General features: G+C 45.0%; 1 protein-coding gene across 2 annotated transcripts in view; it reads right to left on the bottom strand.

The window, feature by feature from the left end:
- LOC141164964 (teneurin-2-like) overlaps nucleotides 1-26530 on the bottom strand; it is a 2056926-nt gene extending 2030396 nt beyond the window's left edge. For both annotated transcript variants that reach the window (XM_073650623.1, XM_073650622.1), the window contains exon 1: nucleotides 26218-26530. The gene's annotated coding sequence lies outside the window, so the exon portion shown is untranslated. The remainder of the gene's footprint in view (nucleotides 1-26217) is intronic.
- Between the last annotated feature and the right edge of the window lie 453 nt (nucleotides 26531-26983).

Raw genomic sequence — 26983 nt, forward strand, 5'->3', positions numbered from 1 at the left:
TATATATCAATTTCCCTCCTCTATCAGGTTCTGAGATGCTGCTGGTATAAATCTTGCAAAATCATCAGCTTCAGCATCAGCTGCATTCAGATTAGCTCTCCGAATTATAGGTTGTTCTGTCAGTTTTGAGCTGTGTGCTAATTCAAATGCCCTGTAATCTCTATGTAAATACAGTGCAAGTAGTGTACACTCCAGAACAAACCACTGATAACTGAATGTGGTACAGCAGCTTCACACTAATATAGTTAGGAGCTTCATAGTTCTACTAATACGACAGTTCAGCTACTAACATGAATTTTCAGTCAAAGGGGAGAGCTGCCCTGCCAGTAACCAGGAGGTTAAGAGACTGCAAAGCTCTGAGCTGCTCAAGAGGTATCTTGATTTAACAACTTTTTTTCACAAAAATGTTACTTTAGACACAATTATTTTTATTTTTGCAAGAGTAATAGGAGAAAATGGACCCCAAAATTTGTTGTTAACTTTGAGCATGCAGATAACCCATATGTGGGGGAAAACCACTGTTTGGGCGCACGGCAGGGCTCGGAAGAGAAGGAGCGCCATTTGGCTTTTTGAGTGTAAAATTTGCTTGAATAATTAGCGGATTCCATGCAGTGTTTGTGGAGCCCATGATGCGCCTAAATAGTGGAAACCCCCCACAAGTGACCCCATATTGGAAACTAGACTCCTCAAGGATTTTATCAAGGGGCATAGTGAACATTTTGAACCCAGAGGTACGACACAGAATTTTATAACATTAGGTCATCATATTGAGATGCATGTGGCCCCGACACTGCGGGATAGCTGTCGGCTGCTTCCGCTCAATATGCAAATGAGCGGCGGCAATTTATTTTTTTATACTTGCGGACTTTCCTCATAGAGGTTCAGTCTAGGGGGAAAGTCCATGTGTGGACCCTTACGAGAAATTGACATGCTGCTGTCTGGAAAGATGCGTCGCATGTCAGTTTCCCCGGGTGTTCCACAGGTGCACGAAGGCACATAGTGGACATGGGATTTCTACAAATTCCATCCACTATGCTTTAAGAGTTGGCCACTGCAGGTTTTACACTGCATAAGAACACAGCATCAAACTCGCAGCGGTTCCTGATCGTGTGCACTTACCCCCTAACTGCAAAGAATGGGAAAAATATATTTTTTTATTTTAGCATTTTTATCTACCTAAGGAGGGGACAAAGGGTGTTTTGAATTATTTATTTATTTTTTTTATTCACTGTGATAGGGTTTATCACAGTGATCAAAAAGATCAAAAGGAATCAGAGAAAATTCTCGGCCGGCAGATCTCAGCGGGCGCACTGTGCATTTTTTTTAAAAGTTTAACCGTTAGATGCCGGGAAGCCAGGGGACAATCAGGGGGAGATATGGGGGCCGTACAGGTACCAGGTGAGCTCCAAGGGCTTTATTTCTCTCTCCTCTGACATGTATATCATTACAACCACCGGCACACTTTTTGTGATTACCGTTATTTACTGAATAAAGGTAATCACATGATCGGGAACAGGAAAAACCAGCCCTGATCATATTCTCCAGGGTCTCCGCTACCGGGGGATAGTTTCAGACTCTGGGGGGCGCTACAGCCTTATTCCTTTGCAACTTATTTTCACGGCGCTGAGGAATAAGTACCCTTAACTGCCGCCGTGAAAATGCGTTACAGTGGTCGTTAAGGGGTTAAAAAGCAAAAAAAGACTGATTGCAGCCTGGCCACTAAGTTTCTTTATCTGACATGTTAGAAGATATTTAAGAGCTATACACAGAAAATAGATGCAGCAGGACTCCGTAAACCAGTAACATCAGCTACTTGTGATTTGCTTTATTTTTTTTAGTACGGTACAGAAAACCACAATGATTTCAATATGGATGCACATAGCTAGTCATCATTAAACTAAAATCCACATTACTTACAGAATTTGCTTCATTTGCTTACACTTCAGTAGGGTCTGTTATGAAAACTTTTTTTAAATTCAGTATGTCCAAAAACATTTTACATTGACCAATATTGAATGAAATATTAGCTAGCTAGTGAAACAGGCAGTTAGGTTGAAAAATGCATACATTGTATCATTTTACAAGTAGTTCTGTAAATACTTGCTTGCAATATATGCCCACATTGCTTAGAGGAAACAGAAAAAATACAGCATAAAACTAATTATAATAAAATTCACTCTGATAATATTGTAAAAGGAATCGTACTGCAAATGTCATAAAAGGAATTTAACAACTGCAAATGATTTACCAATCCACATATGCACAAAACATTTACTTTCACAGCAGGATAGAAGCAGGATAGATTTTTTCACTGCTTAACCCTTGAAGGGTTGTTCTATTGATTGATCTTCTGGAGTCCACCACTCCGCAGGCTCCACACTTTCTGCTTGGCAGGAGCGTTATGCTCCTCAATGATTGACAGTTTGGACAGGCAGCATTGTTGTGTCTGCCCTATCTGTGTTCTCCCCAATGCTGCACACAGGCTATACATCAGAGGTTCATAGGTGCACTGAAGCTGGCTGAATCCAATGATACAGTCTGCTTCAGAGCAGTGCTTGCAAGCTCTAGAGCTAAAAGCTTTCACACCCTCGCTTTGTGATTAAACCTGGCACCACCACTGCAGAGGTGACTGATAATCTAGACCGTTAAAAAGGTTATAAAAAATACCTCTATTCTTGATAAAGAGAATTTTTAATAAGATGTAAATTGTAAAGTTGCTTATTATGAGCACTTTGCAATGTTATCCAGCTATGATAATGAGTAGTGTTGAGCGAGCACTAAAATGCTTGGGTGCTCGAAGCTCGCGCCGAGCTCACCATGATACTCGGGTGCTCGACCCGAGCAACGAGCCCAATGTTAGTCTATGGGAGACCCGAGCATTTTTGCGGCGGCACCCCCAGGCAGTCTGTAGAAAGCCTAAGAAGTGCCCAAAACGATCGTGACAGTGCTCAAATGACATGGGGACAGCATGGGCATCGCCCCAGGAAGCATTTCTGACCCCCAGGCCACTGCTGTCAACAATGTGGTCAGAGGTATTAAGCCACTTTTACGGGCTCACAATAAAACGTTCAAAAACTAAACAAATGGTTTTCCTGTGAAATATGTTAAGGAACATCCTTTCCAGGGTAAAGATTTGTGTATAAGGTAAAATAACCAAAAACAAAAATACTCCTCCACACCTTGGGCTATGTTCACAAGTAGCATTTTTTATGCGTTTTTTGCACTTTTGTATTGCTTTCAACCGTGACAAATGCATTCACTGGGAAATGTCATTTTAACATTTTACAACCTTATCTGGCCATGTGCTATGTGACATGCATATAGTGCTGAAAAGACATGGGAACAGCATGGGAAAGACCCCTGGAAGCATCCGACACCCAGGTCACTGCCTAAAAGTGTGCCCATCAGAAGTGATCCTTGCCGCATCAGAAGATGCAGACTTGCAACTACCCCCATGCAAGTTCTAGTCCCAGGGCAGTGTTCAATTGTACCTCCCCCATTCCTTGCAATGCAAGCGCAAGTATGCAGCCTGCCACCCACCCACCCCCAGGCAGCAATACCATACTGCTTGCTTGCTTGCACTTTAAATTGGGCCTTTTAGGCATGTGGAGGCGGAATCTGGCCACCATATCATGGCTGCGTCGGCTGCCTGGTATCCATACTCTGTCCCCAACCGCCCCGCGGCCGGGTGCCCACACACTGTCCCCAGCCACTAGGGGGCGGCCGGGTGTCCCAATTTGAAGTACAGCCTAACCACAAACACGTGAACAAGTGAATGTGGCCAGGGATGGCCCATCTCACTGACGCCTTCAAACTGGGTTAATATTGTGGAAGCCGGGACACAGTTGGACACTGGAATGCAACACGTCCTCCAGACAGAGGATTGCAGGTCCTGGGTCAATCAGACTTCAACACAAAGTTCAGAAGGTAGACAGCAGCAGTGGTTGGCCTCCTACACAATGAGTAAATTATTCATGATCATGAGGCCATCCATCTCCTTAGCTTTCTGTTCCTTGGAATGCAAGCGCATGTATGTAGTAGCGGCTAGACCTGAGGTGGTCAGCGTTTTGGCGCATATCCTACCTCCTCCGAGGATTGCTGGATGTTTTCCTTTCCTGCTACTATCCCAGTTCTATGACTCCCGTTAAAACAAAGCTTCAGGTGATGAATGATGGATGAGGTGGTGGCAAAGGAGAAAGAGCAGGAGGAACAGGGACCATTCACATCAATATCAGGCCAGTCAACCACACGTCTTCTAGGATATGTTTCTGTAACAAAAGGAGTGGTTCGGCTACACAGTTATAGGGCATACAGTGAGTGCAATGCCTACCAAAAATTTCAAGGCACTCCAATGCCCCTTGGAAGTGACATGGAGGTCAGAGGGCCTTAACTAAACTGTTTTTTCCATTTATAGCAACCGAGTCTCCTGTACACTGTTGGCCTAAGTAGTGAATGGAAGGCATTCCAAAAATTATGAGTAACTGCAATGCCCCTTGAAACAGACGTAGATTACAGTGTACTAAAAACCTACCCATTATTGGGGAGTGGGTCTCCCTTAGTTTACACCTATGCATTGAAAAGCAAAAGCTGACTAAATTTAGGAGGAAATGCAATGCCCCTTGGAAGAGACGTGGAGGTCACAGTAGCTTAAGACGGATTTAATGCCCCTTTGGAAGAGACGTGGAGGTAGCAGTGGAATAAAAAGACAATATCAATGCCCCTTGGAAGAGTGGTGGAGGTCACAGTTTCTTAACAAGACGGTTTTAATGCCCCTTACAAGAGCCATGCAGTACAGCATATTAAAATCATTATTCCCATTATTGGGGAGTGGGTCTCCCATAGTCTTTGCCTACGCCTTCCAAGCAAAATCTGCCAAAAATTAGGACGGAGGAACTTGCAATGCTGGCAACATGCACCACGGTCACCCTGGTGGTATAGTGGTGGTGGAGGCTGAGGATAAGGAGAAGAGCAAAATACAGACGAAATGAGGAAGTGTATACCCATGTGTGGGTGTGAAGCGGTGCATGGGAATACACCTCCCGAAATAGCACAGTGGATTTGACTATGTTACTCTACTGTCATTTGGTGGTGATGAGAAGTCTGATAAGGGTCAGCTTGTCTGCATTCAGTTGACAGGCAAGTGCGCTTATCAGTTATAATTCCCTCAGCGGCACTAAAAACATGCTCCGATAACACGCAAGCGGCAGGGCAGGCCATGACCTCCAAGGCGTACAGAGCGAGTTCATTCCAAGTGTCCAGCTTGGATACCCATTAATTAAAAGGCACAGAGGAATCACGGAGGACGCTGGGGCGGTCGGCAAGGTACTCCCTCACCATGTTTTGAAGCTTTCCACTCATTGTTCTGTAGCACCCTGAGGATTCGGCTGCTACAGGGGTATTGCACCTCAACCCAGAGGTGTGATATTCCACTCCCGGGTAAGGAAGGAGTGTGGAACTGAGCTCAGATAGACTGCATGCACTACATACATCCCATTCCAGAGGAGCAGGCCGACGGCACTCCCACTTAGAAATGTGCAGGTGCGACCGAGCCTGTTCCTGGCTGGAGTGGGAGGGGGGAGGAACATCCCATGTAGTGTAGGGGCAGATAGGGGGAGCAGTCTGGGTAGTGATAGGAGCTCATTGGGTGCTGGTCACCTGAGCTCACACATAGAGGGTGTATATAAGGTGGGCACCATCAAAGATCAGGGTCAGATGCAGAGAGTCAGAAGGAGAGAACAAGTCTTCTGCAGAGGAAGTCAGCCTGCAGCAAGGGAGCAGAGCAGACCTGAGCCTGAAGAGTGAGAGAGTGGAGTACAGAAAGACCCAGAGGGGGACAAAGAAGGGACCCAAGAACCCAAATCAGATCACCGGGTGAGGAGTCAGCAGAAGGGTACCGGAACCCAAGCTGGTGGGGGTAAAGACATTCCCCAGCCAGAGACCGGAGACCGTGGGCAGTGTCTGTCACGGTCACCCACTACATTCACCCTGAAGGCACACCACACGGAGGGTCAGGGAACCTGAGGCCAAAGGTTGCCCAACAGAAGGCCCGAGGGAGCTGGATTTAGGTGAATCACTGGTGGGGACGGCTGAAGAGAGGACAGAGAGAGAGAGCTCAGGGCCACGCTCCGGACTTGTTTGGGGGTTGGCCGGATCCAGGACCTGGTGGTCGCAGCACGGCTCGGGTGGTCACTTGGAGCTAGAGTGACCCGTATAACAACTGCAGTAAGTAAAGACCCTTAACTGCACAACCCGAGTCTGTCATCATTACCGGCTGCACCGCACCACCACAACCCCCATCCTCTGCGCCTGTCCCCTCTGAGGCTATACCCTTCCCGTTGGGGGTTATCCCACCAAGCTGCGCACCCACCATCAGCCTCAGCGGACCCAGCAGCAGCGGCGGCCACAGTGACCGCATCACAACGGGTGGCGTAGTCGACAAAACGAACTTTAATAACATCAGTAAAGACTGCCACATAACACTGAGCTTGACGCCCTGGGCACGGGACCGGGTCACAGCCGCTCGGAGACTACAACCCCCCATCTGATCCGGTGCCGGGTATTCCCCTCAAAAAGGAATATGTCCCAGGGGGCGCGTCAGTTCGAGTACACTGTGCCTCAGTGCCTGTAAGCTGGCGGGTCACAGAAAACTGTCCCAGAATGTTGACAGTGTTCCCCTGCCTCTGCTGGATTGGAGTTGCGTCTCTCTCGCCTGTACGCCTTGGTTGGGCAACAAACTGTGACCTCTGCCGCTAGCGTGTTCAGATGGGAATTTAAGAGTTCTGCAGCAAGGGCCTTCTGGTACTGCCCCATTTTTGTAGACCTCTCCACCTCAGGAATAAGAGAGTGAAAGTTCTCCTTGTAGCGGGGGTCTACAAGTGTCACCAACCAGTAATGACTGTCACCCAACATTTTGACAACGCAAGGGTCACGCGAGGGTCAGCGTAACAAAGTCAGCCATGCGTGCCAGACTGGTAATGTGCAAGACTTCCGTGTCCTCACCAAGACGACGACTGACCATGCTCTCCTCCTCCCCCTTCTGTCTGTGGCCACCACACTGCTTCTTCCTGCCTGTTGGGGTACTCTGCCTCCCTCACCCTGTGTGCTGCTGGCCTCGCTCTGCGTGTCCTCCTGCCACATTGGGTCAGTTACTAGATCATCCACCACTTCTTCCACTTCGGCACCACGATCCTTCTCACTTCCTGGCAATTGTGTCTCGTCATCGTCCACCTCTTGTGACAAATTGCTAGCGTCGCCTTCCTGTGGCCGTGACCGTTCAAATATTTGGCCATCGCTACATGGGATCTCCTCTTCCACCACTTCAAGCGGAGCAGGCTAGGGGCCCAAATATGGAAATGGACGAGTGAACATCTCTTCAGAGTGTCCAAGTGTGGGATCACTTGCTGTCTGACGACACTCGGCATGGTGGGAGGAAGGAGCATCAGGGTGAGGAGGAGTATGCAGGCGAGACTCACGGCTACTAACACTTGACCGTGTGGAAGACACACCGGAGGTGGTGGTGCCCAGTTAACTGGAAGTATTATCGGCTATCCAATTAACCTTTTCACACTCATCAGGTGGCAATAGTGGTCTTGTTGTTGTGTTCTTCCCTAGTAATTCAGTAAAGAACTGGGAGCGAGAAGATGTGGCTGTTGGTTGTGGCACATTTTCACCTTGGCCACGGCCCCGTCCTCTACACGCACCATCAACAGAACGTCCACTTCCACGTCCCTTGCCACGCACCTTTCCCATTGTAATTGAAGTAAAATAGCTTACACTCGCACTATCCATGGCAAAAGAGTAATAAAAAGGAGATTTGAACCATGGAAGAGGAAAACCACAGCTCTAGTTCTGTGGCCTACACCAGATTCTTTTAAACAGATATATTGGTGTCTGAACAGTTACAGACACAAATTTTTTTAGGGGGGGGGGGCGGAATACCAAAAGGTTAATAAGACGCATATTTGTACAGTGAGGAAAAAAAGAAATACAGGATTTAGATGAAAAAAAACGTTTTTTTCCTGGCCCCTGAGACTGGGGGATAAGTCTAGCAATTTGACCAGCAGGAGCACACAGGACTGTAATGCACTGTTTGTTGGTATAACCACTGTCTCCTATACAGCCTGCCTGTCTGATACCTGGGATGGATATTAGTCCTGAGATGGACTGTTTGTTTGATTTGGCAGCCTTTAGAGACCCTACACTACCTATTCCGCACTATATATCTCAGCAGCACTGTCCCTACACTGTCTAATCCGGAGCGACTGTGTCCAAGATGGCGGCGCCCGGTTTTAAATACTCGAGGTGACGCTGTGCGGCCAGCCAATCACTAATGCCCACAAACATGGCTGCGGCATTACGGTGACTGGCTGGCAATCCCTGCATGTTCATTGGCTCTGTAAAGAGTGACAAACATGCAGGGTGGAGACCCGAGCTCCCGATAGAGTAACCCGGAAATGCTCGGTGCTCGCCGAACATCCCGAGCAGCGAGATGCTCGGGCGAGTACCGAGCAGTGTCAAGCATGCTTGCTCAACACAAATAACGAGAAAACCCCTTAAATGATGAGTTACTGTCTTAGTTCAAAAACAATACCGCATTGATACTCTATCTTATCTATTCTACAAAAAAAAAAAAATCTAATGCTAGAGCTGTAAAAAATTGTATGCAAAAATAGAGATGCAGAACAATCTGTATTATGTCTCAATGCATACATAGTTACATAGTTCACTACTTTTTGTTGTCCTACAAAGTAGATAACATAAAAAGCTGCTTTATAAGGCAAATTATTCATCTGCCATAAAGTATTAGAATGTTTTAATAATTCAGTCATTTTAGAGTAGCAGTGACTTTATGCCAACTCTTTCCAAATGGAAACTGTATAATAAAATGTTCAATTAGGACTAGCAAAGCAAGAAATTGTGATTTTGCGTAATTTCAATCTCCAAAGCCAAGTTAACCAAGAAATTCATATTACAAGATTGTTTTAGTTTGTTCCATCTCAACTCTACAGTCAGACCAATCAGAAATGTTGGCCAAAAACATTTGGATCCTTATTTTTGCAACTACTTTGATCACACATCGTAAATATAATAATTGATAATCCATCTATACTATAGTGCTGATAGCTGAGCTCTAAATAGTAAGTTGACAGAAAATACAGTAACAAATTCTTAGAGAGTTTTGTAGGATCCTAAGCAAATTATCTTCCTCAACTTGATAAAAACTTAGTTACATAGTTACTCCATCCATAAGCATAGCTGACCTCTCTACTAAATAGTAATAAATGCTATACACTGACAAGCAAAAGGGTAACAATGTTTTAAACTTTTCACTTTCAGGCTCTATATTTCACTATCCAATGCTGCTTTGAATAAGAGACTGACATTCTTTTATAGAGAATCATCTTGACTATCTTACATAAATTTGACTTGTAGCTATTTAGCATTTGATTATTTATGCAGATTCTTGTCATATCACTGCATGGTTACTGTTTTGTTCATAGAAATATGTAGAGATCTGAGGTTGGGTGTTGTAAGTAATCACCTAGGCAAGTTAACGATGCAACAATATTTTATTGATCACAGCCATGGTAATAAAGCAATTCCAGGTAAATTGCCAAAATACAGTTCTCTCAGTCCTTAAGTTCCCAATCTGAGCTCAGAAGTTCCACTGGCTTTGTATAAGGCCATACTCCCTGTCCCCCAACTTTAGGTTAGCCCACAGATTTCGTATTTCCAGCCTGTATAGTCTGTAGCCACAGTCCATGATCCTCTATCCAGTATCAACAGTTCTTTTAAGAAAGTTTAAATCCAACCCACATAATCCATAATGGTAACATATTTATCCACCCATCCTTCCAAGTCCACGCTCTCCGTCCTCTTCCTTCAATCCTTCCACCCAACTCTCTAAAACATGTCTCCACTTCCTTCCACTGGGATCAGTCCCCTTCCCAGGTCAGAAGTGATCACACCCTCCCCCTTAAACGTTCACTGTTCCCTAAAACAATTTAGAATATTCTAGAAGCCTTCATCTGAGACTGCATGCAAGACCCCCTTGTGGGGACGGCTCCAATGTGTCTACAATCTACACACACATAATGAGATAATTGGCTGTTGGAACAATGGTTAGATACTCCTGTGATAGATAACATTATATACAGATTAGTGGAATGCTGGACATTTTACAAGCGAATCTAGTGCACATACTGACAAGTTAGAAGAACTATATAAAACATAACTAGTAAATCACTAATAAAACACAATAATAATATTGACAAAAATGGTGGTCCGTTGCTGGAAAAGTATCAGTCTTTAGGAATTGGGCAGCTCCTCACAAAATCTAAATTTTTTTTTTTATTATGGTTAGTATTTTGTAAATCCACCATTGGTTTTCAAAACTGCCTTAATCCTTCTGGGAATGCCCTCATCAGATTCAAGCATGTCTTGACCAAAATCTATAACCAGGCCTCGTCTACATATTCCCAAAGTTGGTGCATACTGGTCAACTTACTTGGGTATGTATACAGTTTTTTCTTCAACTCTACCCACAGGTGTTCAATTGCGTTATGTCTTGAGACTGTAGGGGCCAATCAAGCACCTCTACTCTATTGTCATTGAACAATTTCTTCGCCAATCCCGATGTATGCTTCGGGTCGTAGTCCTGCTGGAACATTATGTCATCCTTTTCATACCCAAAGTACACAAGTGTATGAAGTAACTTGTCTTGGAGCATACTTACATATAGCTCAGTGTTGAGACCACCATCAATCCTGATCAAGTATCCAATGCATATCGCTGTGAAACAACCCCATATTATCAGGATTCCTCCACTGAACTTGACAATTCCTATAACTTCTTAATCCATTAACCCCTTTTTCCTTGGTTTCTTCCAGACTTATTTGTACCCATCAGAGTCTAGTCTATGGACTTTCATTTCATCAGTTCAACTCACCCGTTTCCAATCTTTTACGGTTCACTTTTTGTAATTTTTTGCAATCACGAGCTGAAGCTAATTACGATATTTAAGTTGAGGCTTCTACACCTTTTTTCAGGCCACTATTACAGATTTGTTTAACATGCGTTGCACTGTGCTTGCATGGATATCTATGATCTCACCAAAACAAAGCATATGTGCCACCTCCACTACCATGTTTGTCGCACTAGAACAGATAGACTTTGAAGAGCCAACTTGTTGACCCCGATATTTTGCCTGGATGCCCACCTTTTGGTTTTAAATCAATGCACGGATAATATTTTATTTTCTTCCAACTGTCATGGCACTCACATGTTGCAGTTTGGCAATTTTCTTCCCCGAGAGACCGCAATCTATGAGCTCTATATAGCGGTTTTCTTTTCTTGGAAAATCTTCACCGCTGCGCCTCGATTCAAGACAGTGACTTTCACTTGGGAATCAACCTAACACACTGAGCTATTAGGGTATGTCAGAACAGGTTGTATTTTGTAGTATACAGAACAGGAGCGAAACAGTAACAATGCAGTAACATGGCAAGAAACTGCATAACTAATCATAGGCTAAATAGTTGCAAATCAAATTTATGTATGAGATAAAAAGAATAATTTGTAAAAGAGAACCTCGGCACACCATTGGGAACAAATGAATCCAAGCGATGCCAATTGTGCAAAGAAAAATATATGATTTTATTCATAAATCACTTCCATTTTCAAAATTCATGTTCATAATCCAAGACCATATATATATATATATATATATATATATATATATATATATATATATATATATATATATATATATATATATATATATATATATATATATATATATATATATATATATATATATATATATACATACATACATTTACCACCAACGTTTCGACCTGTATGGGTCTTTATTAGTGTGGAGCGAACATGCTCGACACTGCTTGGTACTCGCCCGAGCATCACGCTACTCGGGATGTTCGGCGAGCACCGAGCATTTCCGGGTTACTCGGGTGGGAGCTCGGGTCTCCGCCCTGCATGTTTGGCTTTCTTTACAGAGCCAATGAACATGCAGGGATTGCCAGCCAGTCACACTAATGCTGCAGCCATGTTGGTTGTGGGCATTACAGTGATTGGCTGGCCGCACAGCGTCACCTCGAGTATTTAAAACCGGGCGCCGCCATCTTGGACACAGTCGCTCCGGATTAGACAGTGTAGGGACAGCGCTGCTGATTTAAGGAGAGATATTAACTGAAATAGTTTGTAAAGGCTGCCAGAACAAACAAAAAGTCCTTTTCAGGACTAATATCCATCCCAGATACCAGGCAGGCAGGCTGTATAGGAGACACAGTGGTTATACCAGCAAACGCTGCATTACAGTCCTGTGTGCTCCTGTTGCTGAACTTAGCACCTGGTGTCGGGGGCCAGGAAAAATCCTTTTTTTTCATCTAAATCCTCCTTTTTTTCCTCCTTCACACTGTACAAATACCCGTCTTATTAACCTTTTGGTGCGTCCCCCCCCACCAAAAAAAAAAGTGTGTCTCTGATTTTTCAGACACAAATATAACTGTTGAAAATAGTCTGGTGTAGGCTAGAGAAACAGAAGTGTTTTGCACTTCCACGGTTCAAACCTCTATTATCCATTTTGGGCCATTTGTATCTAAAAAAAAAAAAAAAAAACAGTTTGAGTGTGTCGCTCACTGTTCAGCCGCAAATCTATATATTTAAAAAAGTCTGGTATACCCCAGTAAACAATAACTGGTTTTCCTCTTCCATGGTTCTAATCTACTCTATTACCCTTTTTCCATTGATAGTGCAAGGGTAAGCTATTTTACTTCATTTACAATGGGCAAGGCGTGTGGCAAGGGACGTGGAAGTGGACGTTCTGGTGATGGTTCGTGCAGAGGACGGGGCCGTGGCCAAGGTGAAAATGTGTCACAACCAACAGCCACATCTTCTCGCTCCCACTTGTTGACCGAATTATTAGGGAAGCACAGAACACCAGTATTGAGAACTGATCAGTGTGAACAGGTTATTAATTGGATAGCAGATAATACTTCCAGTTACCTGGGCACCACCACCTCCGGTCTGTCTTCCACACGGTCAACTCTTAGTAGCCGTGAGTCTCAACCGCATACTCCTCCTCACCCTGATGCTCCTTCCTCCCACCATGCCGAGTGTCGTCAGACAGCAAGTGATCCCACACTTGGACACTCTGAAGAGATGTTCACTCGTCCATTTCCATATTTGGGCCCCTAGCCTGCTCCGCTTGAAGTGGTGGAAGAGGAGATCCCATGTTGCGATGCCCAAATATTTGAACAGCCACGGCCAAAGGAAGTCGACGTTGGCAATCTGTCACAAGAGGTGGATGATGACGAGACACAATTGCCAGGAAGTGAGGAGGAGGATCGTGGTGCGCAAGTGGAGGAGGAGGAAGTGGTGGATGATCTAGTAACTGACCCAACGTGGAAGGAGGACATGCAGAGTGAGGCCAGCAGCACACAGGGGGAGGGAGGCAGAGTACCCCAACAGGCTGGAAGAAGCAGTGTGGTGGTCGCAGACAGAAAGCAGGCAACCGTTCCCCGTAACACCAACATGAGGGAATTTTTTTAAAGACTCTGCTGATAACCCCAAAAAGGACATATGTTCCACCTGCCTTGCCAGCAACAGCAGGGGTGATAAAACTACCAGCCTGACCACCACCAGCATGATCAGGCACATGGCAGCAAAGCACCCGACTTTGTGGGGTGAAACCCAGGGTCCACGACCAGTGTCAGCGGGTGTCACCACTGCTTCTTCCACTGTTGTGCGTGCAATAGAAGCCCCTGTTGTGTGTGCAAGGCAATCCCCTGTCCATACTGCATGTAAAGTTGCCCCCTCCTCTCAGTCTTCACTTGTTATGGCAGTTTCTCAAGAAACAGCATCAACGTCCACGTCCCACCGCAGCGTTCAATTGTCCATATCCCAGACCTTTGAACGAAAGCGGAAATTCGCAGCCAACGCCCCACAGGCCTAAATTCACACTTTTCACGACTGCTTGCATTGAATTGCTGCCTTTTAGGCTGGTGGAGACGGAATCCTTCCGCAATCTTATGGCGGTGGCCGTCCCTCGGTACTCGGTCCCCAGCCGACACTATTTTGCCCGGTGTGCCATCCTTACACTACACAAGCACGTGTCCCAAAGCATCTGCCGTGCCCTCAACAATGCAGTTACTGGGAGAGTCCACCTGACAACGGACACGTGAACAAGTGCTTGTGGCCAGGGACGGTACATCTCTCTGACAGCACACTGGGTAAACATAGTGGAAGCCGGGACCCAGTCGGAACCTTGGGACGGAACACATCCTCCCCACACCGAGGATTGCGGGCCCCATGTCAGTCAGAGTTGCCCCACAGTGCAGCTCCTGCGCATCCTCCTCCTCCTCCTCCTCATGTTCAGCCTCCATCTCCGATATCACCACATCAGTTACAAGCTGGAAGCATTGCAGTACTGCCTCCGCCAAGCGGCAACAGGCTGTGCTGAAACTCATAAGCTTAGGTGATAAACCTCACACTGCTTGTGAGTTGTGGACAGCTGTGAAAGAGCAGGCAGATCTGTGGCTGAGACCGCTGAACCTACATCCCGGCATGGTCGTGTGTGACAATGGCCGTAACCTGGTGGCGGCTCTGAGGCGAGGTGAGATCACACACGTACCATGCCTGGCTCATGTGCTTATCCTCGTGGTTCAGCGGTTTCTTAAATCGTACCCCGAGTTGCCAGATCTGTTCATGAAAGTACGCTGCCTGTCAGCTCAATTTCGCAAGTCGGCTACAGCTTCCGCCGCCCTTGCTATGTTGCAGCAGCGTCTGCAGCTTCCGGCTCACCGACTGGTGTGTGATGTCCCCACACGTTGGAACTCTACCCTCCACATGTTGCAAAGGATTTGTGAGCAGAAGAGAGCAGTTGTGGAGTACCAGCTGCAACAAGGCCGTCGATATTCAGGTCAGACTCCACACATCAGACCTCAGGAGTGGACCTGGAAGTCTGACATATGTACCATCCTGACAAACTTTGAGGAGGCCACCAAGATGGTGAGTGGCGATGACGCCATCATTAGTGTAAGCATCCCACTTGTCTGTCTTTTGCAACGCTCTCTGCAGAGTATTAAAGAGGAGGCATTGCAGCCAGAGTATGATGAGATCGATCAAGAAGCCGTAGAGGGCGATTACACACAGCCCAGCCTCATCTCATCCCAACGTGGAGAGGAGGGAGAGGAGGGAGAGGAGGGAGAGGAGGGAGAGGAGGGAGAGGAGGGAGAGGAGGGAGAGGAGGGAGAGGAGGGAGAGGAGGGAGAGGAGGGAGAGGAGGGAGAGGAGGGAGAGGAGGGAGAGGAGGGAGAGGAGGGAGAGGAGGGAGAGGAGGGAGAGGAGGGAGAGGAGGGAGAGGAGGGAGAGGAGGGAGAGGAGGGAGAGGAGGGAGAGGAGGGAGAGGAGGGAGAGGAGGGAGAGGAGGGAGAGGAGGGAGAGGAGGGAGAGGAGGGAGAGGAGGGAGAGGAGGGAGAGGAGGGAGAGGAGGGAGAGGAGGGAGAGGAGGGAGAGGAGGGAGAGGAGGGAGAGGAGGGAGAGGAGGGAGAGGAGGGAGAGGAGGGAGAGGAGGGAGAGGAGGGAGAGGAGGTGCTATCATGCGTTGTAGACGGTAGTACCTGTACAAGTGTCATAATGTCGGTTCAGCGTGGGTGGCCTGAGGACAGGGGGAAGAGGAGGAGGAGAGCATGGTCAGTCGTCATCTTGGTGAGGACACGGAAATCTTGCCCATTACCAGTCTGGCACGCATGGCTGACTTTATGTTACGCTGCCTTAACCGTGACCCTCGCGTTGTCAAAATGTTGGGTGACAGTCATTACTAGTTGGTGACACTTGTAGACCCCCGCTACAAGGAGAACTTTCACTCTCTTATTCCTGAGGTGGAGAGGTCTACAAAAATGGGGCAGTACCTGAAGGCCCTTGCTGCAGAGCTCTTAAAAAAATTCCCATCTGAACACGCTAGCGGCAGAGGTCACAGTTCGTTGCCCAACCAAGGCGTATAGGTGAGAGAGATGCAACTCCAATCCAGCAGAGGCAGGGGAACACTGTCAACGTTCTGGGACAGTTTCCTGACACCCGCCCAGCTTACAGGCCCTGAGGCGCGGGGTACTCTCACAAGGAGTGGAAAGTTTCAAAAGATGGTGAGGGAGTACCTTGCCGACCGTACCAGCGTCCTCTGTGATTCCTCTGTGCCTTTTAATTATTGGGTATCCAAGCTGGACACTTGGAATGAACTCACTCTGTACGCCTTGGAGGTCCTGGCCTGCCCTGACACTAGCGTGTTATCGGAGCGTGTTTTTAGTGCCACACTCGCCTGTCAACTGACAATGCTGAAAAGCTGACCCTCATCAAAATGAACAAGGGCTGGATTGGGCCAGACTTCTCATCACCACCAAATGACAGCAGAGTAACAAAGTCAAATCCACTGTGTTATTTCGGGAGGTGTATTCACATGCACCGCTTCACACCCACACATGGGTATACGCTTCCTCGTTTCGGCTGTTTAATCTTCTCCTTATCCTCAGCCTCCACCACCACTATACCACCAGGGTGCCAGCATTGCAAGTTCCTCCGCCCTTATTTTTGGCAGCTTTTGCTTGGAAAGCATAAGCAAATACTATGGGAGACCAGCTCCCCAATAATGGGGCTTATGTTTGTAATATGCTGTACTGCATGTGACACGCCCCCTGGGCCGTGTGTGCACGTGTGTGGGATACCCGGTACTGGGTCTCTCTCTGGGGTCTGTAGTCTCCGTGGCGGTGACCCCGTCCCGTGGCTCAGGCTGGTCAAACCAGTGGCAATCTTTCTTAGGTTTCGAGGTTAATTGTCCGACTGCGCCACCCGTGGATTGCGGTCAGGGAGTACCACCGCTGCGAGGCAGACTGCTGAGGCTGGTGTGTGTGCAGCAGAGAATGGGATAACTCCCCACGGGAGGAGTATAGCCTCAGGGCAGTGAGTGTGGATGATGGGGGTGATTGTGCACGAGCGCAGCAGAAACGACTCAGTCTTTCCAGTGCAGTTCAGGGTCTTTACTGATGATTATAAGGTAGACCCTCCCGGGAGTACTGGCTAGCATAAGAGGCCTGGTCAGTCTGTGAGCAAGCAGGAGTTCCCCTGGCCATGTGGAGTTGTAGGCCTCCCCATCTGTCTGCACTCTTCCTGGCTACCTAGCTGTAAGCGGGTAGAAGTAGCCCACGTCCCTGAGTGTACCGTGTAGTGCTCACCCGTATGGCTGGTGACTTGGGGCCTTCTGTTAGCCTCCGCTCCACGATGGCGGTGCTGGTCCCTTGCTTGTGACTGAGCCTCCGGGCTTCTATGGCCAGAGGACTGAAATCCCCTGCCGGCTGGTTTCTGCTGCTGGATATATAAGTCCTCACAGCCTTGGACTCCTGTGTCTGGTTCCTATTGTCTTCTGCCAGGGCGAGCTCTGCTCAGCTTCCAGCCCCTGGTCTTTAGCTCCTAGCTCCTTGCTGTTACTTTCCCTTGCTCTCACTCTGACTGTTCTGTTCTCTGACTCACTCAACCCCGCCCCAGATCCAGTTTATAAGGGCAGAATTCTCCCCTCCCAGGACTGGGGCAGGAGGATGTTGCATGTTTAAGGGATCCTGACCAGGAAACCTCCCACTTGCTCTCTGACGTAATATCTCTATTATTGTGGTGACCAGACCCCTGGGGTGCCACACATGGCTCTTGTAAGGGGCATTGCAGTTCCTCAATTTTCAGAAAGCCTTCCATTCACTGCTTAGGCCAACAGTGCACAGGAGACCCAGTTGCTATAAATGGAAAAAAAGGTTTAGTTAAGGCCTTCTGACCTCCATGTAATTTCCAAGGGGCATTGGAGTGCCTCTAAATTTTTGGTAGGCATTGCACTCACTGTATGCCCTATAACTGTGTAGCCGAACCGCTCCTTTTGTTACAGAAACATATCCTACAAGACATGTGTGGTTGACTGGCCTGATATTGATGTGAATGGTCCCTGTTCCTCCTGCTCTTTCTCCTTTGCCACTACCTCATCCATCATTTATCACCAGAAGCTTTGTTTTAACGGGAGTCATAGAACTTGGATAGTAGCAGGAAAACATCCAGCAATCCTCAGATGAGGTAGGATATGTGCCAAAACGCTGACCACCTCCGGCCTAGCCGCTACTACATACATGCCCTTGCATTACAACAAAACAAAGCAGATGCTAACTTCTATCATCCTCATCATGCTCCTCACCTTGGCACTCTCAACTCCCCTGATTGAGAAGCCAGGACCCACCGGAGGAGTCTGATAGTCCGGTGGGCTCGGCCAATGCTGCCCTAAAGCAGGCCAGGCTAAGAAAAGTGTGGGAAAGGTTACCGGGACAAATAGGGGTGGCTGGGGACAGAGTATGGACACCCGGCCACCCCCTGGAGGCTGGGGAGCAAGCGGGCACACCCGGCGGCTGGGGACTGAGTATGGATACCAGGCCGCCGACACAGCCATGGCGTGGTGGCCAGATTCTGCCTCCACATGCCTAAAAGGCCCAATTTCAAGTGCAAGCAAGCAGTATGGTATTGCAGCTTGGGGGTGGGTGGGTGGCAGGCTTCATACTGGCGCTTGCATTGCAAGGTTATGGGAGAGGTACAATTGAACATTGCCCTGGGACAAGGACTTGAATGGGGATAGTTGCAAGTCTGCAACGACAGGTGCAAGGTGGGAGGCATCTTCGCATGTACCATGAACAGGGGTTTGGCATGCACACACTACAGCGGAATAGGCTCTCCTTCCCACTAAATGCACTGGGGAGGGCACAGGTAGTGTTTTAGTATACACGCTTAATCTTATGTATAAGGCACACCAGGACAAATTTGGGTGGCTGGGGACAGAGTATGGATACCTTGCTGCAGAAGCAGCCATGAGGTAGTGGCCAGCTTCGGCTTCTTCGGCTTCCTCCAAACTAAAAGGCCCCATTTCAAGTGCAAGCTAGCAGTATGGAATTGCAGTCTGGGGGTGGGTGGGTGGAAGGCTGCACACTTACACTTGCATTAAAAGAAAACATAGCAGATGCTAACTTCTGTTATCATCATGCTCCTCACCTTGGCACGCTCAACTCCACCGATGGATAAGTCAGGGCCCACCGGAGGAGTCTGGTTCTCTGGTGGGCTCGTCCAATGCTGCCTAAAGCAGGCCGGGCTAAGAAAAGCATGTGGGGGGATGTTCCAAGGAGAAATAGGGGCGGCTGGGGACCGTGTGTGGACACCCGGCCACGGGGCGGCTGGGGACTGAGTATGGACACCCGGCCGCCGGGCAGCTGGGGACTGAGTATGGACACCCGGCCGCCAACAGCCAAGACGTGGTGGCCAGATTCCACCTCCACATGCCTAAAAGGCCCAATTTCAAGTTCAAGCAAGCAAGCAGTATGGTATTGCAGCCTGGGGGTGGGTGGGTGGCAGGCAGCATACTTGCGCTTGCATTACAAGGAATGGGGGAGGTAAAATTGAACACTGCCCTGGGACTAGAACTTGCATGGGGATAGTTGCAAGTCTGCATCTTCTGATGCGGCAAGGATCACTTATGATGGGCACACTTTTAGACAGTGACCAGGGAGTCAGAGATGCTTCCAGGGGTCTTCCCCATGCTGTTCCCATGTATTTTCAGCACTGTATGCATGTGTCACACAGCACATGGCCAGATAAGGTTGTAAAATGTTAAAATGACATTTCACGGTGAATGCATTTGTCATAGTTGAAAGCAATACAAAAGTGCAAATCGCATAAAAAATGCTACTTGTGAACATAGCTGAAGGTGTGGAGGAGTATTTTTGTTTTTGGTCATTTATTTTAACTTATACACAAGTCTTTTCCCTGGAAAGGATGTTCCTTAACATATTTCACAGGAAAAAAGTTTCACTTTCATTTTTGAACGTTTTATTGTGAGCCCGTAAAAGTGGCTTAATACCTCTGACCACGTTGTTGACAGCAGTGATCTGGGGGTCAGAAATGCTTCATGGGGCAATCCCCATGCTGTCCTTGTCATTTGAGCACTGTCACTATCGTTTTGGGCACTTGTTAGACTTTTAAAAAACTGCCGGGGGTGTCACCGCAAAAATGCTCGAGTCTCCCATAGACTAACATTGGGCTCATTGCTCGGGTCGAGCACCCGAGTATCACGGCGAGCTCGGCCCGAGCTTCGAGCACCCGAGCATTTTAGTGCTCGCTCAACACTAGTCTTTATCAAGGTTCTTTGGTGCATGGTGCTTGTACAAGGGAATTAATAGGCTGTGAACCAGTTTGGTGCTGTGGGTAAGGGAGAATGCCGTCAGGAGGACGAAATGTTGGTGGTAAATGTTTATATATATGGTCTTGGATTATGTACATGAATTTTGAAAATGAAAGGGATTTATGAATAAAATCATATTTTTCTTTGCACAATTGGCATCGCTTGGATTCCTTTGTTCCCAATGGTGTGCAGAGGTTCTCTTTTACATATTTGGAACTTATCTATCCTCTGAGCACCCAACCCTAACAGTGAGCGACCCCTCATTTATTACTCATATCAAGAATAATTGTCTGTAAAATAATGGTAGTCTCATGTTAGAAGCTTTAGTGAATGTGAGATATGGAGCCTGAAAGTCAAAAGTTCAAAACATTGTTACTCTTTTGCTCATCAGTGTAACTGCAGGCAGTCTCAACAACCAACAGCCAAAAGGGTGTTTTGCGCCTTAGGTGTGAAAAGAGAAGGTTAAATAGAGCTGTGGTCATATATAAGCCTTGACACTCAATTTAAATGATATGGTAGTAAGAAAATGATTGAATGATTGCGGTTTCTGGTGATCAATAAGGGTTTAGCATTTATCACCTATTCTGTGTGTAGGTGATACATGCTTCTAACTTTAATACTCCTTTAAAGCAACTGTCCAGGCAAGCTAAATAATGTAAATTGTTATCTACAAAGGCTGGTCACTTTCTATTTATTTCCACAGATATTACTGCTTGGCTGTTTTAGCACAGCTCCATTAGGACAGAGCTAAAATCTGACTATAATTTAGCTACAGGGTCTACAGGGAGCTCAAGATAGGGGGTATGTCTCAGACTATCTCATGATTGGTTTAGGCTGCTTTTCTGTCCTTCCACTGCAGCTCTGCATCCTCAGGCTGGCTGCTGGGTAAAAATTAAAGGCCATCATATGCTGACTAACAATTTAGTGCATTTAGAACTGATTTTTAGTAAACAAGGTTATCAGATATTAGCCACATACAGTGGGGAAAATAAGCATTTGATACACCATCGGTCTTGCAAGTTTTGCAACCTACCTTCTCACCAAGCTGCTTGCCTATCATCCTGTAGTCCATCCCAGACTCGTGCAGGTCTACAATTTTGTCCTGGTTTCCTTAGACAGCTCTTTGGTCTTGGCCATGGTGGAGAAGTTGGAGTGTGATTGAGAGTGTGGACAGGTGTCTTTTATACTGGTAACAAGTGTAAACAGGTAATGAATATAGAGTAGGAGGGCTTTTTAAAGAAAAACTAACAGGTCTGTATGAGCCAGAATTCTTGCTGGTTTGTAGGTGATCAAAACCTTATTTCATGCAATAAAATGCAATTTAATTATGTATAAATCATACAATGTGATTTTCTGTTTCTTCTTTTTAAATTTCATTCACAGTTAAAGTGTACCTACGATAAAAATTACAGACCTCCCCATTCTTTGTAGATGGGAAAACTTGCAAAATCAGCAGTGTATCAAATACTGAATTTCCCCACTGTATATACTGAGACCGATGAGATCAGTCACCTCCTTAACCAGATGTATGCATTTTTACAAGATGTTAACGGATGCCATGCTCTTATTGTGTAGATTAGGTCATTTTTAAAAGTTCAGTGCTGCAATGAGTGGGGGCTTCACTGTCTTACTATCTGATAGTCACTAACAGTCAAAATAAGATAATTCTCTGATCATGAATGCTTTACTCTTATTACTGCAGTTATGACTCATTTAATTATGACGTTATGGATTAGGGGACATAACTCTTTGTAGTCATTTCTAGAAACACAGAAGGCACTCAGCTGTCTGTTCACATAAAGCAACACTTGTACCCTAACTGCAGGTTAACAGTGACCTTTGTCATTGTGATGCTGATCATAATGTGTTAGCCGTTAAATATAAATATAATATATATATATATATATATATATATATATATATATATATATATATATATATATATATATATATATATATATATATATATATATATATATATATATATATATATATATATATATATATATATATGTGTATGAGAAACTAATCACTGTAAGCAATTTTAAAAAATTATATTTAAAAAAACTAAAAAAATCTACACAAAAAAGGCCATTTACAGTAATTTATCAGTATGACCATAACCTGATAAATTAATTTAACTTGTTATTCAGGGTTATAGGAAGTTTCGCACCCAGCAGTTCGCCCCCAGGTACATTTTGCCCCGAGGAAGATTCGAACTGGGGGGCGATATGTGCGGGGGCAAAACATCCTGGGGGCCAAATGCTGGGGACGAAATGTGCGGGGGGCAAACTGCTGGGGGCGAAACATCCAATTCACGTTATTCAGTGTGAAACATTAAATTTAAAAAACAAAAGCAAGCACATAAAACACTTTACGCTGCAAAAATCTAACATTTTCCACAATATTTTGTTTATTCTAATGTAGCATGAAAACTTGTTAAAATAAAACTTGTTAAAATGTAATTTTTATATTACCATTATTTAAATAACCACCACTAGTCTGCAATGATTCATGCAATAAACTATAATGATATTAATCATTGCACAGGGAGGGATGAGTATCAATATCTAAGGTAAATAGAGCAGTTCACACTCTTATCCAATAAAGGCACAGCTAGGTATAAACAGATTAAAGTAACAAATAGTGGTACAAATCCAGTCAGAAATCTGAATATTCAATTGAAAGTAGGACTCCAACCGCTAGCTTGGTAAACCCAATTTTGGGATATCAGAGCGTACTGTATAGCCAGAAAAAGGAGAAGAGCAGGATTCTGCTTATTTCAACCATGAACAGGAACATGGTCTGATCATACCACATCTCCTGGGCAGGGTAGAAGCAAAAGAGTATACAGATATTACAGCAGGGGGTCACAGAGGATTTTTTTTGGAGAGGTAAAACATTTCCCTGCCTGTTTTTAAAAAAGGTTTTACCTCAAAGAATTATTTGTGATCCTGTGCTGTAATGTCTGTACACTTTTTTACTTCCTCCCCTGCACAGGAAATGTGGCATGATCAGACCATGTTCCTGCACGATCAGATACAGCCATTACACAGTACACAGCAGGGGCACATTTATAAGATTATCTCAGCACAGTGACTTTTTTAAACACATCCAATTGTGGAACTTATTATTCTAAGATTTGTTAAAATTAACTTTGTTCCTGGGGCACTTTAAATAGGACCTGCCTGACAAAGTTAAGTAGACCAGAAGATCCTCAAAAGCTAGACATCATGCTGCGATCCAAAGAAATTCAGAAACAAATGAGAAAGTAATTGAGATCTATCAGTCTGGAAAAAGGTTATAAAGCCATTTTTAAAGCTTTGTGACTCCAGCGAACCACAGTGAGCCATTATCCACAAAAAGCAAAAACATGGAACAGTGGTGAACCTTCTCAGAAGTGGCCAGCTGACCAAAATTACCCCCAGAGCGCAGTAATGACCCATCCAAGAGGTCACAAGACCACACAACATCCAAACTGCATGCCTCACTTGCCTCAGTTAAGGTTAGTGTTCATGACTCCACCATAAGAAAGACTGGGCAAAAATGGCATGCATGGCAGAGTTCCAAGACGAAAATCACTGCAGAGCAAAAAGAACATAAAGACTCATCTCAGTTTTGACAAAACATCTTGATGACTGCCAAGACTTTTGGGAGAATACTCTGTGGACTGACGAGACAAGTTATACTTTTTGGAAGGTGTACATTCCATTACATCTGGCATATTAACACAGTATTTCAGAAAATAAACATACCAACAGTAAAATATGGTGGTGGTGTGACTGTCTGGGGCTGCTTTGCTACTTCAGGACCTGAAAGACTTGCTGTGGTAAATGGAAACATGAATTCTGCTGTCTACCAAAAAATCTTTGAAGGAGAATGTCCAGCCATATGTTTGGGACCTCAAGCTGAAGCGCACTTGGGTTATGCAGCAGGACAATGATCCAAAACACACCAGCAAGTCCATCTCTGAATGGCTTAAGAAAAACAAAAGACTTGGAGTGGTCTAGTCAAAGTTTTGACCTTAATCCAATTGAGATGCTGTAGCATGACCTTAAAGGAGGTTCATGCTCTGAAACCCTCCAATGTGGCTGAATTACAACTATTTTGCAAAGTTGAGAGAGTCAAAATTCCTCTAGAGCGTTGTAAAATACTCATTGCCAGTTATTGCAAATGCTTGATTCCAGTTGTTGCTGCTGCTAAGGGTGACTCAACCAGTTATTAGGTTTAGGGGGCAATTACTTTTTCACACAGGGCCCAGTAGGTTTTGATTTCTTTTTCCCTTAATAAAAACCTTAATTTAAGAAACTGAATTTTGTGTTAAATGTTTTAGGTCACTAAACAAATTTAAATATTAGACAGTTAAGTGTGACAATACAAAAAGAATAAGAAATCTGGAAGGGGGTTAAACACTTTCACACTACTGTATCTATTGGAATAGAAACACTCCGGTTCAGAAATAAAGTTTCAAATCCAAGAAAGGAGCCGCTAAGAACAGCCAAATCACAAACATATGTTGCTTCAGACCCCTATATACCCATTTTTCTTCAGGGGTCAGCATTCTCAAAACCATTTGCTTTCTGGCATTCAGAGGTTCAAGGGTAAAAATAAGGCCATAGACCATGATGTGATTGTGTCACTCAATTGTCCACCTTTGACATTCTCCTTTAAAACTGGCACCTTATAATTACTTCTATTCATTTATATATTGTTGTACCATTTTTTAGATACTAGAATGAGGTACTCCATATATTTAGACATTATTCCATTTTTAACAGGGATTTATATTATTCTAGTTTATCGCAGGAATCACTGTAGTCATTGGAAATAGTGCCGATAATTCTTTTAGTAATTATTAAATAAAACTTACATTTTGAAAGTTTCTTTTTTCACATTTTTTATGTCTTTTGCATCCTTTTTATTAAATGATTGTATGGTTTTATTCCCAAACAGTGCAAAAAGTTACAAAGGCCTGCACAACCACGCTAATGAACAAATAATCGTTATGCTGTGAAAAAACTTTAAGGGAAAAACTAAAAAAAATTAGCTAGTCGCTAAGGGCCAAAGCAGACCTGATCATTAGGGGTTAACAGAAAATTTCCAACTATGAATAGAATTGATTTGTTTTTAACAGCATCAAATTTCTATTATATATTGATTATTTTTACTACCCGCAGCAAAGTACTTATAGCTCAACTGGCTGTGATTGGACTTGTGTTCTAATTAATAGAAGTATAGATACACACATAAACATGGCGTTATTGAAAAATAAACACTTTACATTACATAGAAAAGGTTCAAACTTTATTAACCCCTAATTGGCAGTTAGTAGAATTAGATAAATTACTGAAAGCCTGAACATTTTTCAAAGCAATTTTAAGAAACCTTGAGCAACACATTGTTACTCTCCACCTTTTAAGTCTTCAATTTATTAGTAAGTGCGATTTAGCAGCTCAATCATTATGGGCATGGATGAGATGATCTGGTACGAGATGTACTAAAGCACTTATATGTTTCTCATTACTTCCAAACAGCAATGCTGTCCATTATTGCCTCCTGCTGCAATGATGCAAAACATTCCTGGTATTTCATTCAGAATACAGATGACTCTTTTCCCCCTCACCAAAACCAGGGCATTTATTGCTGTAACATTCGCCTGCATCTAGAACTACTGTCAATGAGGTTCACAATCATAGCAACAAAGACCCCAAATAAATCCCTGCAAAAATCTCAATGTCACCCATGCATAACACAGACAAGTGTGCAGTTCCCAAAGTCCTGAGAGCCCCCCAGTCCCTTCCCTCTCCTTCTGGAGCTAGGTGCACATGGACTAGCATGGCTCTGGTGATGACAGCAGCATACAGTAACAAATGCACACAAGCCCGAGAGCTTGGAGTCTACCTAGTAACAGAAATCTGCATTCCATCTCATACAGAGGGAGATATTAATATTACCAGCTTATCCTGCAGCTTCTTTATTTCAATGCTATGCGGTAACTTCTAGCCTTCTGTCCCTCTCCCACGTTCTAATTCTCCAGTAGTTACACAGCATAAGAATATCCCACAGTAGGCAGAAAGTCACAGCAGCTTGTCTGCAATCCAGGAACGTGGTCACAGCCTGCTATTACTATAGTACACAGTGACAGGCGGGTGGAGGAGCAGCCGGTGGAGCTCTGTGTATTCAATCAAGCCTGGGTGCAGACTGAATGGGGAGGATGGCCAATCCCCGGCTTCAAGCTCCAGCATTCACATACATAGCAGATTGGGAGCTACCACTGCACTCCCAGGCCAGGGAGAAAGTCTCGCAGAAAAGAGGCCAGGAAAGGGATAGAATCAATGCAAATCCGCCATTTAACTGGCCGTTTGGTCAACCTTCATTGTCACTTCTGCCGGTTAGGAGTTATGATACATAATCAATTCAGATCCTGACATTTAACTATCTTTTTGCTGAACCTTTATTTTCATCCCTGCAAGTTTTAATGCATGGCACATAATCTATTCAAATCCTGTGTTTAACTTTTCCTTTCCTGAACCTTATTTTTTTTTCTCTACGAGTTTTAATTCATTGCAGCGCTTTTATTTTCACCACTTCAATCTTTTATTTATGCTACCGAAATCGGATTCTTGTCTTGCCAAGTGACCTGGTGCACACCTTGTTTTATCCCTAGGGAATTTTATGATATATCCATGCAAATTGGTTTATCTCTGCATATTATAGTAA

The sequence above is a fragment of the Phyllobates terribilis genome, unplaced genomic scaffold (assembly GCF_046119375.1).
Source record: "Phyllobates terribilis strain yellow unplaced genomic scaffold, ASM4611937v1 Scaffold_11__3_contigs__length_659146591, whole genome shotgun sequence".
NCBI lineage: Eukaryota > Metazoa > Chordata > Amphibia > Anura > Dendrobatidae > Phyllobates > Phyllobates terribilis.